The sequence below is a fragment of the Sorex araneus genome, chromosome X (genome assembly GCF_027595985.1).
Source record: "Sorex araneus isolate mSorAra2 chromosome X, mSorAra2.pri, whole genome shotgun sequence".
Taxonomy (NCBI): Eukaryota; Metazoa; Chordata; class Mammalia; order Eulipotyphla; family Soricidae; genus Sorex; species Sorex araneus.
Genome location: NC_073313.1, coordinates 275,824,934 through 275,839,364, shown reverse-complemented (window position 1 = coordinate 275,839,364; position 14,431 = coordinate 275,824,934). Strand labels below are relative to the sequence as shown.

At 41.3% G+C, this 14,431-nt stretch overlaps 1 protein-coding gene across 24 annotated transcripts in view; it reads left to right on the top strand.

Annotated features, from left to right (window-relative positions):
* The window catches only part of DLG2 (discs large MAGUK scaffold protein 2), a 1,649,366-nt gene that overhangs the window by 1,258,668 nt on the left and 376,267 nt on the right, over positions 1–14,431 (top strand). The window lies entirely within an intron of this gene.

The following is a 14,431-nucleotide window of genomic DNA, read 5'->3' as shown; positions in this document are numbered from 1 at the left end:
ATGGGAGGTGCCAGCAGTGGGAATGGTTGATTAGATTTTATTTCAGTGCCAAGAACCAAACCTAGAGCCACACTTGTGCAAGGCATATGGTCTCCCTTCGAACCACATCCCTAACCACTTGAATAGTTATCTTCACAGTACCCGTAATTGACTATTGTTCTACAAATCCAGCATGTGTATAGAGCTGGATTCACGATAGTGTCAGCCTTATGCTGGCGTTTTAAGATTACGGCGCCATCTAGCGTTGACGCGCTATCTAAACACTCTGTAGCTTGTAATTAGCGGTCCTTGCACGTTGTTTTCCATTTGCCTCCCCCACTAGAAATAGGCTGAGATAGTTAAAGTAGGGAAAAATAAATAAATCACTTAAGGCAGCATTTCAACATATATTGTGAGTTATTTTTTCTCTGTGTATTCTGTTTCTTTATTGTGGCAAGTCATCTAATAATTGGGCCATCTGGGGCATTCATAGAAGAGAATTTAGGGCATTCCACATGCAATCGCATTAAATAGTGCAGTTGCCTCCTCGGGCGTTCTTCCTCATAGGGGAATGAAAATGCTGTTTTCACTATTTATTTAAATGCTTTTCTATGAAATGTGGAACAGAGCGCTAGAATACACAATACCACTGTAAAGAGATCCCTCTTTTACCGACTTCATTGTTTTCTCTTTCCTCTGAGATCTAAAAGGAATCACTTAGATGACTTCCCTAATTCCCAAGTTTACTTTGACCAGCTGTATTTAATTACTTGTATTGCAAGATGCCTGTCACTGGATATTAAAGGCCACCACGGATGAGCTGAAATAAACTGGTGGGTTTAAAAAGCATAAAGATGAGTCACAGTTCACCTGGTGTTTCATTACTCTTCAGATTCCCTTGCTATCTCCATCTTTAGGGAGATGTAGAAAGAACTTTATTTGCCAGATTCTTATTGTTGAATTACTCAAGCACTAAATATATCATTCAGCATCTTGAGGCACTTTTAGAGTATTATCTCAAATGACAAACTCTATATTATTTGTTGTATCATGCCAGAATTTCAGCTTTCCTACCCCTAAAAGAAAAAAAAGGGCAACAAATTAAACTGAATCACTTGCTTGAGTCCCTGCAGGAACTGGCATACCTCCTACCTTCTAGTCCCTGCACTGCATGAGCCTTGTCTTTTCTCTCCATCTCCAGACCATCTTCAAATTTTGCTCAAATGAACAGCATTTGCTGGAGAGAACTTTGAGAATCATTTGCTTAAAAAATAATAGAGCTCGATGTGAATTTTGTATGATTTTCCTATCCTGTCCTTCTGCTTGTTCTTATCAGGTTTTCAAATTTTGTTGAATCTTTAGCAGTCAGAACACCCAAGGGTTTTTATTTTTAAGAGCTTTTAAGTATAATATTACTTAAAACAATAATGACTATAGACAGCCATCCTAGTCCCATGCAAGGACTGGATTTCCTCTGCTAAGGAACTTTGAAGGAACACAGGTTTCTTAAAAACCAAAGAATGCATGACATCTAAGATATCATTAGGGGACATGCATATTGTCTGGCTGCTTGATATAAGTAAATATCAAGTAAATAAACTCAGTAAAGCTTACAGCATAGGAAAAAGATATTAACATTGTCGTTTTCTAATTGCATTCCTTGAGTTCTGCTTATTCAATGTACTATTAAAACACATTATTGAGCATTAGCAACTTATACAAATGCAGCAAAAATAGTACATTGGGGAAATGCACTTAAAATAGAACTCCTGGAAGACAACCCAGAGGACAACAACTCAAAGATTCAGCTTTAAGAATCAGAGCAATAACACAGTGGGTAGAGCACTTATCTTGCACTCTGCTAATCCAGATTGGACACCAGGCACCTTACATGGTTCTCCAGTCCTTGCCAGGAATATCCTTGAGTGCAAAGCCAGGAGTAAGCTCTTAGCACTGCTGGGTGTGGCTTAAAAACAAAAAAAAGAAGAAAAATGAGATTCAACTTTAAGCAGCCCTTGAAAATCTAAAATTTACTTTAATAATACCACTTCCTTTTTTCCTCAAAATGTTAATTCTAGAGATGTTTTCTGTATTTCTCCAGACCTCGAAAATGGTCCATGACAAAAGATTTATGATCAAGAATACCTGAAATTTGCATGGAGAAAATTGTGGCACCATGGAGAAAAACTTGTGGCACCATAAAAAAATAAATAAATAAAACTAGAGAATTCTAATTTTGATGCTAATTCAAAGGCACATCTAGAGCATCTGAGCTCTTCTTGCAAAGACTGATTACTTTGTATTTTTGTTTTATCTCTTTAACCCTTGCATCAAGTCTAGTTACGAAGTAAATGTTGATTGGGATGTTGAAGGAATGACGTGCACTTCTCTGAACACTTCTGGGAATCATGGCATTTCTATCAGCTGTGTTCATCTGAATTACTACCCAAGTCTGTCCTGAAGGATAAGTGAAAATAGGGGGCTGGAAAGACATTGCAGAGAGTAGGGAACGTGCCTTGGAAGCAGCAGACCAAATTTGATCTTGGACACCCCATATTGTCTCCTGAGCCTTGCAAGGAGTCATCCCTGAGGCAGAGTCAGAAGTAAGCCCTGAGAAATCCTAGGTGTGACCCAAAAACCAAAAGAAAAAAATCTGAAAATAATCTATAATGATTGGTTCTTGATAAAGGGAAATGTTGCAGAGAGATTTCAAATGGTAGGAATGTAGACTGACTTTTTGAGATGAGGACTAACCTATTTTGCTAGCTAATCCATAATAACCCCAACACTTGCATTTCCTTTGCCAAGAGAAAGATCTTGTGTAGCAAACTTTATTTCTTCTGAACACCAAAGCATCCCTCAGGACAGATAGGAAAATGATAACTTTGCTATTTTACACAGGACAAAGCAGAAGCATTCGGTGATTTTCTAATTTTGAGCCTGTTGGTCTGCAGGCAAAGGTTTCCTTCCATCACACCTAACTTCCACACTGTAAAGGTAATTTCACTGGGAAAGTGCCAGACATGAGTGTGAACAGTGAATTCACCTGTTACAGTTCTTGATTCCAGAAAACAGATGTCAGCTCTGGGTGACTAAGGCAGAAGAAGAAGAATATACTAGAGCAATTACAAAGAGTTTATTGGATGTTCAGAAAGATCTGGGAATCAAACTCAGAGGTCAGGGAGAAAATTTTGCTGGAGGATTGTCAATGAAGGTTGCTGATTGTGGAGCCTTAACTGATAACTTTATCCAGCTACCCACACTGCTGCAAGCATTAGGGGGGAAAGAGAAACTGTCTCTGTATATAATTTACCCTTCCATATGAACATTAGAACTCTTCAGCAGAGAGTTGCTCTACCAAGGGCTGAGGGAAAGGAATATTTTCCTTTCCTATGGCTTCTCTTTTTTTTATTTTTTAATAGAATCACTGTGAGAATAGTTACAAAGCTTTTAGGTTTAAGTCTGTCATACAATGATCAAACAGCCATCCCTTGACCAGTGCACAGGTTCCACCACCAAGAACCCCAGTATACCTCCCTCCCATCCCCCACCCTGCCTGTATGGCAGATGATTTTCACTTTACTCTCTCTTTACTTTATTACATTCAATGTTTTGACAGAAAACACGCTATTATTTGGAATTTCCACCCAACAATCAGACCTGCTAAAAAGGCATCATTTGATAATTTGTTTCCTATTGCTGATAATGAAGTGCATATGATTTTGGATTTCTGGTATTTTAATAATTAAGTCCAGAGTGATTTCTGCCAGAAGCCGCTGGGTTCTGAAATTGGTTTGTGTGCCTCTGGGATCATGGCTGTTCAGGAGCGGAAGAACTGTTTGTGGGCGGCTGCTCGGGGTCTCATCTGGGTGGGGAGCAGCGCCGGTACTGTGCCCTATGCTGAGATTTCCCACATTCCCCGTCACTGCAAACTCATACTCCATCCAATGGGCTCTGAATTATGGCAGTCGCCATGCCACCGCCACTGAAAGGAAAGGCTGAGGGACAAAGACCTTTCCCCTCCTGGGGCAGCATGGGGCCAAAGCTTAGTTCGCAGTCTAGAGGAATTTCTGCAAGAAGCTGCTGGGTTCTGAAATTGATTTGTGTGCCTCAGGGGCTCTCTCTATAGTTTTGGGCATTATATTTTGCTTGGATATTCAACACAACCCTTCAAGCCTGCCTTCTAGGGGCAGATGCTAGATCCTGTATTTTCCATTGCTCACTTTGTATATTAGGGCACAGCAGTTGGACGTTCGCCTTTCATGCGACCAACCCGAGTTCGATTCCTCCGCCCCTCTTGGAGAGCCTGGCAAGCTACGGAGAGTATCGAGCCCACGTGGCAGAGCTTGGCAAGCTACCCGTGCGTATTGGATGTGCCAAAAACAGTAACAATAAATCTCTCAATGAGAGACGTTACTGGTGCCCGCTCGAACAAATCGATGAGCAATGAGATGACAGTGACAGTGACACTTGTATATTAAGAAAGGTCGTGTGGCCACATTAGCGGCTGCACAGTTCAGAGAAATAGTCCTGGTCCCCACATATCAGAGCCACGTTTATAGAAGCTTGTGGTTGCTGGGATTCCATCTAGATAACATGGGGAGACTGCACCTCCTCCATCTGGGGGACCCGGTGATATAGGCTTGGTTTGGGGTCCAGAGCATTCTCTGGTGTTGCGTTGTATGCCTGCCAGGATTCTTCACTCTGGCTTCTCTTTTTTTCTGTGAGCAAAAATTATAGTTTATTGTGCTTGAGATCTGGCACAGCAGGCCTGCAGAGATTGAATTTAAGGCACCTCAGGCCTGCAGGGCAGATGCTCTGAATCAACTGAACCAACCCTGCACTCCCATAATCTGCTTATCAGAATTTAGTATGTCTTGGATATTTTTTCATATTATTAAATATGATCACATCATTGACTTTTTTCCCTATTTTTTGGTATATTAGTAATACTATGGTTATCTTTGTGTTTATATTATTGATTTACGAAGTATTTCTTAAGCCCTACCATAGAGGCAGATAGGAGGTAGGGAGTGGGGGATGATGAGAGGAAACCTGGGGATACTGGTGTTGGGAAATGTACACTGGTGGAGGGATGGGTGTTGTAATACTGTATGACTGAAATCCAATCATGAACAGTTTTCTAAGGGTTTACCTCACAGTGATTCAATTAAAAAGTTTTAAAAATAAAAAAATTAAAACTATAGTTTAGTGCACTGCCCTTTAACACATTTTGTAACCATTATATGATTTTTATTAAAGCACCATGATTTACGAAGCTACCCACAGTTGAATTTTAGACATGCAGTGTTTCAGCACTGATCCCACCACCAGCATCAACTTCCTCCCACCAGTGTTCCAGGTTCCTTCCCATACCTGCCTCACCCCCAGGCTGCCCTCTTCACAGGTATCTTTTAAGTTCAGTTGTTAAAGTTTGGGCCTCATTATTTCAGTGTTGTTAAATCCATGGTTCAAATATTTAACTCTATCATTCCTTAATACCACCCGTGTACCTAAATCCCCTAGACCTTTGCCCCTCTTGCTTCTCATCTGTCTCTTCTCCCTATCCCCCTCCACTCTTATGTATCTCCTTCTTCTCCCTATACTTACCATGACATTCGCCATCCACCTGTTCTGCCAATTTTACATTGTCCCCAAATATGAAAGATTATTTAGATACCAAACAGCTAAATGACAATAGCATGAGTGAGTTTGATTTACTGATTCTCTATAAGGAATTATTTTTATCATTGATCTTGAGAGTCATAACCACTGTTTCAAATCTAGAAATTATTCCTAAGAAGTATTTTCCATTGACATGGATCTGGGCTCACCTTTGGGCAACAGATGGTGCCCTCTTTCACACTATTGTTTCAAGCAGGTTGGCACAGAGATCCAGGCAAAAGCAAAATATTAACTTTGCCCATCTCTGTGGAGCAGAAAGTCTTCATTTCTAATGATGGTTTTCTGTGTCTAGCACTTTGGGGCCCAAAGTAATTTCAAATGCTTTTCTGAGACAGAGGGTTTTATGACCCAACATACCTTGCAGAGGACTGTCTTTGTAGTCCTACTAAACAGCCACAGACAGCTTCTAAAAATTGAGAAAGCAAATAATTCTTTTGAAGTGAATATTCTTTCGAAGTGAAACCACATTTTGGTGTTTAAGAGAAATAAGGAGAAATTAAATGGTATTATAGCCTCCAATTCTATTACTATTCTATGGTCAAATTAAAAATTATCAGAAACTGTAGAGAAAAATATATGTAGAGAGACAGGAAGATACTTAAAAAGTTGGTACACATACTTTACATGTGACACACATATGGTCTCTCAACACCACCAGGAACAACCCATGAACCAAGCCACTGGAAGTAGCCCCTGATCATTACTGGGTGTGGTCAAAGTAAAAAAATTTAAGATAAATATAGAACCAATATTTTCCTATCATGGACAAGAACAGAAGCATGGATTAAATACATAGTGACAGACACGATACATGTGGCACCACAATTATCACTATAGAGTATGCTGCTAAATGGGAACCACTAAGACCAGCCCTACCCTGGGACCCAGAAACATCTCTCTGTAATAGTCATGTGTGACTTCCAGCTTTCAGGATGTAGAAATCTGTAGCCAGGGCTGGGGAATGAGGACATGGAGCTAAGTGAAATGGATCAGTACATCTATAATGCTAGAGACCAGGGGTCTCCAGTACCTGCTGGGTACCCCACACTCTGACATCATTCAACACTGTTCATATGCAAATCCCAAAGTTAAAAGCTCAATGGGCTGGAGTGATAGTACAGTGGGCCAGTGTGTGCTTTGCATGTGGCTACCTTTGCATGTGGTTCGATCCTTGGCATTCCATATGGTCCCCTGAGCACTGCCAGGAGTAATTTCTGAGTGCAGAGCCAGGAGTAAGACCTGAGTATTGCCAGGTATGACCCAAAAAGCCAAAAAAATAAAATAAAAAGGTTAAGAGCTGAGTCCCATAAAATTTCCTACCCTTTACCCATCTCAGATGTAGCACTGTCATCCAGTTGTTCATCGATTTGCTCAAGCGGGTACCAGTAACATCACCATTCATCCCTGTTACATGCTAGCATAGCCCAATGATGTCTGCTCACTCCAGGAACATGAAGTGAGACTTATTGTTACTGATTTTGGCATGAGGCCTGTCCGAACGTGTGGAAAGGGGCCTCCAGCATGGCTGCAGCTAGGTTCCAGTGGTCTTCGGCCACTGGGAGCTCTGCTCGGGGTGGGGAGGAAAGCTGGAGCTCATCCCCTCCGAGGGGCCCTGGGGAAGACAGCCAGGTGTGCGGGCAAGAGACTCTCTGCATCACTCTCTTCTGAGAGCTAGCTTTTAAGTCTCTCTGGATATTGGCCATTGATGGGATTACACACACCTGGGTTCCTCTGCTGGTACCTTCATGCATGAGGCCTGTCCGAACGTGTGGAGAGGGGCCTCCAACATGGCTGCAGCTAGGTTCCAGTGGTCTTCTACCACTGGGAGATCTGCTCGGGGTGGGGAGGGAAGCTGGAGCCCATCCCCTCCGAGGGGCCCCAGGGAAGACAGCCAGGCATGCGGGTAAGAGACTCTGCATCACTCTCTTCTGAGAGCTTGCTTTTAAGTCTCTCTGGATGTTGGCCATTGATGGGATTACACACACCTGGGTTCCTCTGCCGGTACCTTCATGAATAAGGCCTGTCCCTCCCCACCCCGAGCAGAGCTCTCGGCGCCCAAGGCCACCGGAACCTAGCTGCAGCCATGCTGGAGGCCCCCCTCCACACGTTCGGACAGGCCTCATGCATGAAGGTACCGGCAGAGGAACCCAGGTGTGTGAAATCACATCAACGGCCAACATCCAGAGAGAGACCTAAAAGCAAAGCGGCCCCACGATATCCTTAGCCTACTTCTCCCTCTGGGAGAAACTGGCAATCTTCTGAGAGTTTCCTGCCCACATGGGACAGCCTTGCAAGCTTCCCATGGTGTATTCATATGCAAAATCCAGTAACAAGCTGGATCTCATCTCCTGACCCTGGAGAGCCCCCAGTGCAACATCGTTAGGAGGGCCAAGTCGAGATAGACTTCTAATATCTCAGGGAAAGGACGAAATGAGATGTTACTGAGCCCGCCCGAGAAATCGGTGATTAATGGGATATCGTGATTGTGATCGTGATTTTGGCATATCAAATACATCAGGCTCTGCCGTGTGGTCAGGATACTCTTGGTAGCTTGCCGGGCTCTCCGAGAGGGGCAGATGAATCGAACCCGGGTCAGCCACGTGCAAGGTAAACACTCTACCCACTGTGCTATCCTCCAGTACTTCAAGTAATTGTCATAAATAGCTCATTGCAAATGAGATTATTTTCTAAAATTCCACAAGATGGCAGTAAAATATTTTTATTCAACGGTATGTTGATAACTGAGATCATCTTGTATTTGTATTTCTTCTGGTTTACTTCACTCAACATTATATCTTCCAGTTTCAATCAGGTTGCCACAAACACTTGGTTTCATCCATGCATATACACAGTGAGGTCACATAGTATTCCATTGTGTACATATATCACATCTTCAGAATCCATTCATCTGTCCTTGGACAACTAGCTCAATTCCATATCTTAGGTATTGTACTAAGTGCAACAATAAATACTGGCGTGCATACGTTCTTTTGAACAAATATTTTTAAGTCCTAGGGGTAGAAAATTAAAAGAGGGACTGCTGGGTCATATGGCAGTTAAATTCTAAGTTTACTGAGGACTCTCCATACTCCATCAATAACACAAGTGCAAAGTCCCCCCATACAGTTTTAAAAACTTGTATAGTCTCATCTGAAAAATGACTTCCATTCTCCAATATCTAATATTTATATTTAACAAACAAACATAATGCTGAATAATCCTCTACCACAAATACCATACTGTCACCACTGGAGTTCTCCAAAAAATAATTTTTCTATTCATTCCTTAGACCTCCTCATACTTTTTATATTCTTCAAGCGCCTTTTTGACTACTCGCACTCATTGCCCCTCAAACATATGCAAACATTTTTTCCTGTGTTCAGATGTTCGTTTTCACAAAACCTTCACAACAGTGCTAATTTATAATTACATTTGAACATTCCATCTTGTTTACTAATTTATGAAACCGGAAAATGTCTGTTTTATTTTCTTGGCATTTAACAGGTGCCTTACAAATATTTAATGAGTGGATAAATGTAGATTCTTATTTTAAGTCATTTGTATCAAATGAGAACTAGTTAAATAGTGTACTGAAATATCCCTGTTCTACAAGGCACAATGTTAGGGACTGTAGCTATCGGTCGAATCTTTAAGGAACCTCAATCAATAGCAACGTGTGTGATTTAACATTACATATATATGTCTGCATCTATCTTAGCAAGTTTGATCCTTAGCATCCTATATAGTTCCCCAAGCACTGCCAGTAGTAATTCTCAGTGCAGTCAGGAGTAACCCCTGACATGGCAGGGTGTGACCCCCCCAAAATTTTTTAAATGAAAGGAAGAAAAGAAAGAAAGAGAGAAAGAGAGAAAGAGAGAAAGAGAGAAAGAGAGAAAGAGAGAAAGAAAGAAAGAAAGAAAGAAAGAAAGAAAGAAAGAAAGAAAGAAAGAAAGAAAGAAAGAAAGAAAGAAAGAAAGAAAGAAAGAAAGAAAGAAAGAAAGAAAGAAAAAAGGAAGGAAGGAAGGAAGGAAGGAAGGAAGGAAGGAAGGAAGGAAGGAAGGAAGGAAGGAAGGAAGGAAGGAAGGAAGGAGGGAGGGAGGGAGGGAGAGAGGGAGGGAGGGAGGGAGGGAGGGAGGAGGGAGGAAGGGAGGGGGGAGGAAGGGAGGGAGGGAGGGAGAGAGGGAGGAAGGAGGGAAGGAAGGGGGGGGGAGGAAGGGAGGGAGGGAGGAAGGAAGGAAGGAAGGAAGGAAGGAAGGAAGGAAGGAAGGAAGGAAGGAAGGAAGGAAGGAAGGAAGGAAGGAAGGAAGGAAGGAAGGAAGAAAAGGAGAAAGAATTAGTTTACATATATAACTGTATTTTATATAACTGAACCTCTTATATCCTAGTTCTCCCTCTCAGAGAACCTGGCAAGTTACCAAGAGCATCCTGCCCACACGACAGAGCCTGACAAGCAACCCGTGGCATACTCGATATGCCAAATACAATAACAATGATGGGTCTCATTCCCCTTACCCTGAAAGAGCCTCCACCGCTGGGAAGAATGAGTAAAGAGAGGCTGCTAAAATCTCGGTGCTAGGACGAATGTAGATGTTACTGGTGCCCACTTGAGCAAATCAATGATCAATGGGATGACAGTGATACAGTGATATACATATATATAAATTTTTACATCGTTTTATATATGTCTTCTACATGTCAACCACTAGAGGTCAGTAAAAGCAAACTTTGAACATCTATGAAGGAGAAAGGATTTCAACAATTTCCTTCTGATTAACTCATCTTATATTGGGGATAGTTAAAGGACCCGTCGGTTGTAGTTTCTGTCATTATGGGTTTACCAGTTATAATTACTTTTTGGTATGATATTAAAATTTATATTATCTGTGATGACACTCCCTGACATTTTGTGCATTATCTCATTTGAACCTCCCACAACACCAACAGGAACTATATTATTTTCTCTTTTCTTATGAAAAAAATGAATCATGAGGTAGAGAGGTATTCAGTTTGTAAGCAGCAATAAGAAAACAAACTACAGCCACAATAAGTACTTTCAAATACTTATCGACTGCATACATTTACCAGACATACAAATTTTTTTGCTAAAGCAGACAGTCTGCAAAATAAAGTTTCCCTAAATAATTGCACTCGTCTAGAATGATGATGATGCCAGGAGCTCCTTAAAAGATCTTAAGATTTTTAGGTCACCACAAGATAGCTATTTTATGATATTACCAAAATACCGACCTAGAACCTATTTACTAAAGTGTCTTGTTGGTGCTGAGAAAGGAGACAGACCTCTGACCTATGCAGTTATCACTTTTCTAGGTCAGTGGGTTCCATTCTTGTTGCTGCGGTTTTGTAGAGGAGTTCAAAAGCAGCAGGACAGATTTAGTGTAATGGTGTGTCTGAGGGAGGAAGGTAGGTTGAGATATTGAAAGTGGGTGAGCTTAGTGAAATGGAGTCTGTTATAATAGAATTCGAAGCATGTTGGTCTTTAGTCAGAAAGAGTCGTCTGGTGTGTGATTTAACACTAAATCACATAACATTAGATCACTAAAACTAGAAAAGCAGACATTTTGAAGCACTGTATTGACCTATTATACTTTTCAAATGTGAAAGCCAATGCTTGTTTATAAGTCACTTTGATGACTTATAAATCAAAGTTTATTTACCAGCAAAGGTGTTCTTTGGCTGCCTCGATCTGGGGAGACCTTATTAGTCTTTTCTGGAGTCCAGGCTGAGATATGCACAAGCTAGACATGACTGTGTGTATCATGACCAGCTGACCTGAGTTTGCCCTCTCTCCCCCCACCCCCCTCTTCACCTTGAATGAATTGCCATGAGCTTGGCTGTGGTTAGCCTTCCAGAAAAGCATGACACTTGGTTCTGGGTAAACTTGGTTTTGTTTGCCAGAGATATATCCCTGTCTCCTGCAGGTAGCAGGCATTTGTCCCCAGTGTGGCTATATCCCACCTCCACACCACCCTTTCCCCATCTTCAAGATTGTGACCATCAAGCACAAACTCATGGTGAATTTCACTTCTGAGAAGGTTAATGATCACAATAAAATCTCTCTTATAGAGACTGGATTGGGGACTCGGGAAAATAGTTGTACAGGGATGAGGACATACAATAAGGTATATACAACAAGGACATACAACACCATCTTTGGTCTCCATACCATGACTGGGTATAGCCCTACAGGCCTCAAGTACTGCAAAGGTGGCCCTGGTTTTCTCGGGTCACAGAGCCTAAGCAGAGTATCACCAAAAGTGGCTCCAGACTCCTGAGCATTGCCTCGGAGGATATATCCACAGAGGAAGATGAAGAAACTGGGCTGGTTAGTATAACAAGCCTCATGGTTTCATTAGACTGTTTGAGTATTGGTGAAGGCAAACTGAAGACAGACACAATACAATTTAAATATGGCAATCTGTCAGGATCCTGGCCATTAGACCCCGGCAAACTGGAGTATGATCCCCCAGCCACCGGACTTACTCCCTATAGGAGAGGGAGTGGGAAGGGAAGAAGCCTCTGCCCTGCCCCCCTGCGCACCGCGGCCACCCTACCACCGCCATCGAGAAAGAACCACGCAGAGAGGGGAGAGTTGGAGGTCAACACAACTCTCGTTTTATTAAGCTCAAATACCAATATTTAAAGAAGAAATTTTAGGGAGGAGTGGGTGGAATGGACAGCTGGTTATCAGCTCTGAAGTAAACATTTTGCTGGGCCCTTTACAGATGTTAATTGATGATTTATGTTCCCTCTTTCCAAGGCCGGGTATGCTTAGCTCAGACAAGCGGTGACTTTCAAGTTTCATCCCACTATCTCCTCGACCAGGGAGCCCTTCTGGGTGGAGTGCTGGCACAGGGCCTTGGGGCCCTGTTTGAAGAGAGCCTGTTTCTGTCTCTAAGGGCAGGGGATTTGGCCAGGGTCTCAGACTGGCTGCTGAGACCCCAACAGCAATCCTCTCATAAAAATTCCAAATGTTGCTTCCAGGAAAAAAAAAAGTTCAAAGTTGTCACTGTGAACTCCAATTTAGTGATTATCACATCAGGTGCAAGCCAGGAAGAAGGATAAACATGCCTTAATTTAGTTGAGCAAACTGCAGTCATCTTTAAATTACTGATACAGTTTCAGCTTTAAAGGGATTGTTGCTTTTCAATCCCATGGGTAGCTTACATGAATTTGCCTAGAAATTACATATATTTAAAAAAAAACTGCAATGGAAATGACTATTGTTCAGACCCTCTCTATTTCTATTTTCTGATTGTGCAAAATCTCATTATTCACCGATAGATGCTATGAGTGGATCTTTAGGAGAGGATGGAGATTTATGTTTCTGTATGGAGTGGGTTAACTATTATCCCTGTAAAGTATCTAAAATCAGATACAGGAGCTGATATGCATCTTGAACAATGGGGAAGCTTCCACAAAGAAGTGGTTACCAGACAAATATCAGGTGATCTCACTCATATATATGGAATATTTTTTAAATGAAGCAAGGGAATAGACCAAACCAGTAAGAAACCATAGCTTGGGGCTGGAGCAATAGCACAGCGGGTAGAGCGTTTGCCTTGCACATGGTCGACCTGGGTCTGATTCCCAGCATCCCATATGGACCCCTGAGACTGCCAGGATAAATTTCTGAGTGCAGACCCAGGAGTAGCCCCTGTGCATCACTGGGTATGGCCCAAAAAGAAAAAAAAAGAGAGAGCAAGAGAGAGAGAAAGAAACCATAGCTTGGATTGGTACAACAGAACTGAGGTTGTCTGAGTAGAAAAGGCCTTATCAGGTACAAAGGTAGAGCTCATACATTAGACAGTTGAAAATACATATTAAAAATTTAAAGGCACAGACAAAATAAAGGATCAGGTAAGACAATTAATTACCTTGTATGCTCCTGACCCAGCCAACCCAAGACTCCATATGTCCCCCTGAGCACTGCCAAGAGTTTTTCCTGAGTAAAGAGCAAGGGGTCAGCACTAAGGTATTCTCCAAAACAAAATAAAGCCCCCAAATTGCCATTAAAACATATAAAATATTTATGTCAATTAAATTAAAATAAAAATAGCTAGTACCTAGGAGATTATAAAATAAAAGGCTTTACCTCTTGAGCCATTGTCATATCTGTAGCTGGATTTTATGCAATGTACTTTGAAGACTCTTAAAGAATACATCCAAAAAAAAAAAAGAATACATCCAATTTCCACCACAACAAAAGTTTCTCTGGGTTCAGTGAAGTATTCATTATTCTTCTATTCTGGGAAAGAATACTTTTATCAATCTATAAAGGTAAAACTAAAGAGTAGGCCTCATCTGAAAGAGTATAGCAACTCTTGGGGAAATTCAGAAGGACCTCAATCTTTAGTTGGTTCAAGCCACCAATCTGACATGACTCAAGAAACAGTGATTATAACCTACACATGTTAAAATTCATAAAAAACTTGAAACTTCTAAAGTGGGAAATAAGAAACTGGTTATATTCTGGGTATATTCATTCATAAAAGTGCCCACAACCCTCCACCACTGTCCCTACATCATATGTAGTTTCATCTTCCCACTATTTGCTTAGTTTTGCAACCCAAGGCCATGGGGTTTTAATTGTTCATTACTGTCTATTCTCTTGTCTCACTGTAAGAGTAATGGTCTTTCAAGTACATATAAATTATTTTGATCTAGCTAACTGTTACCTACATTTACTTATTTTTTTACAAATTATAGCTCATGTACAATATAAAGTAAACATATTTAGATTTTTTTT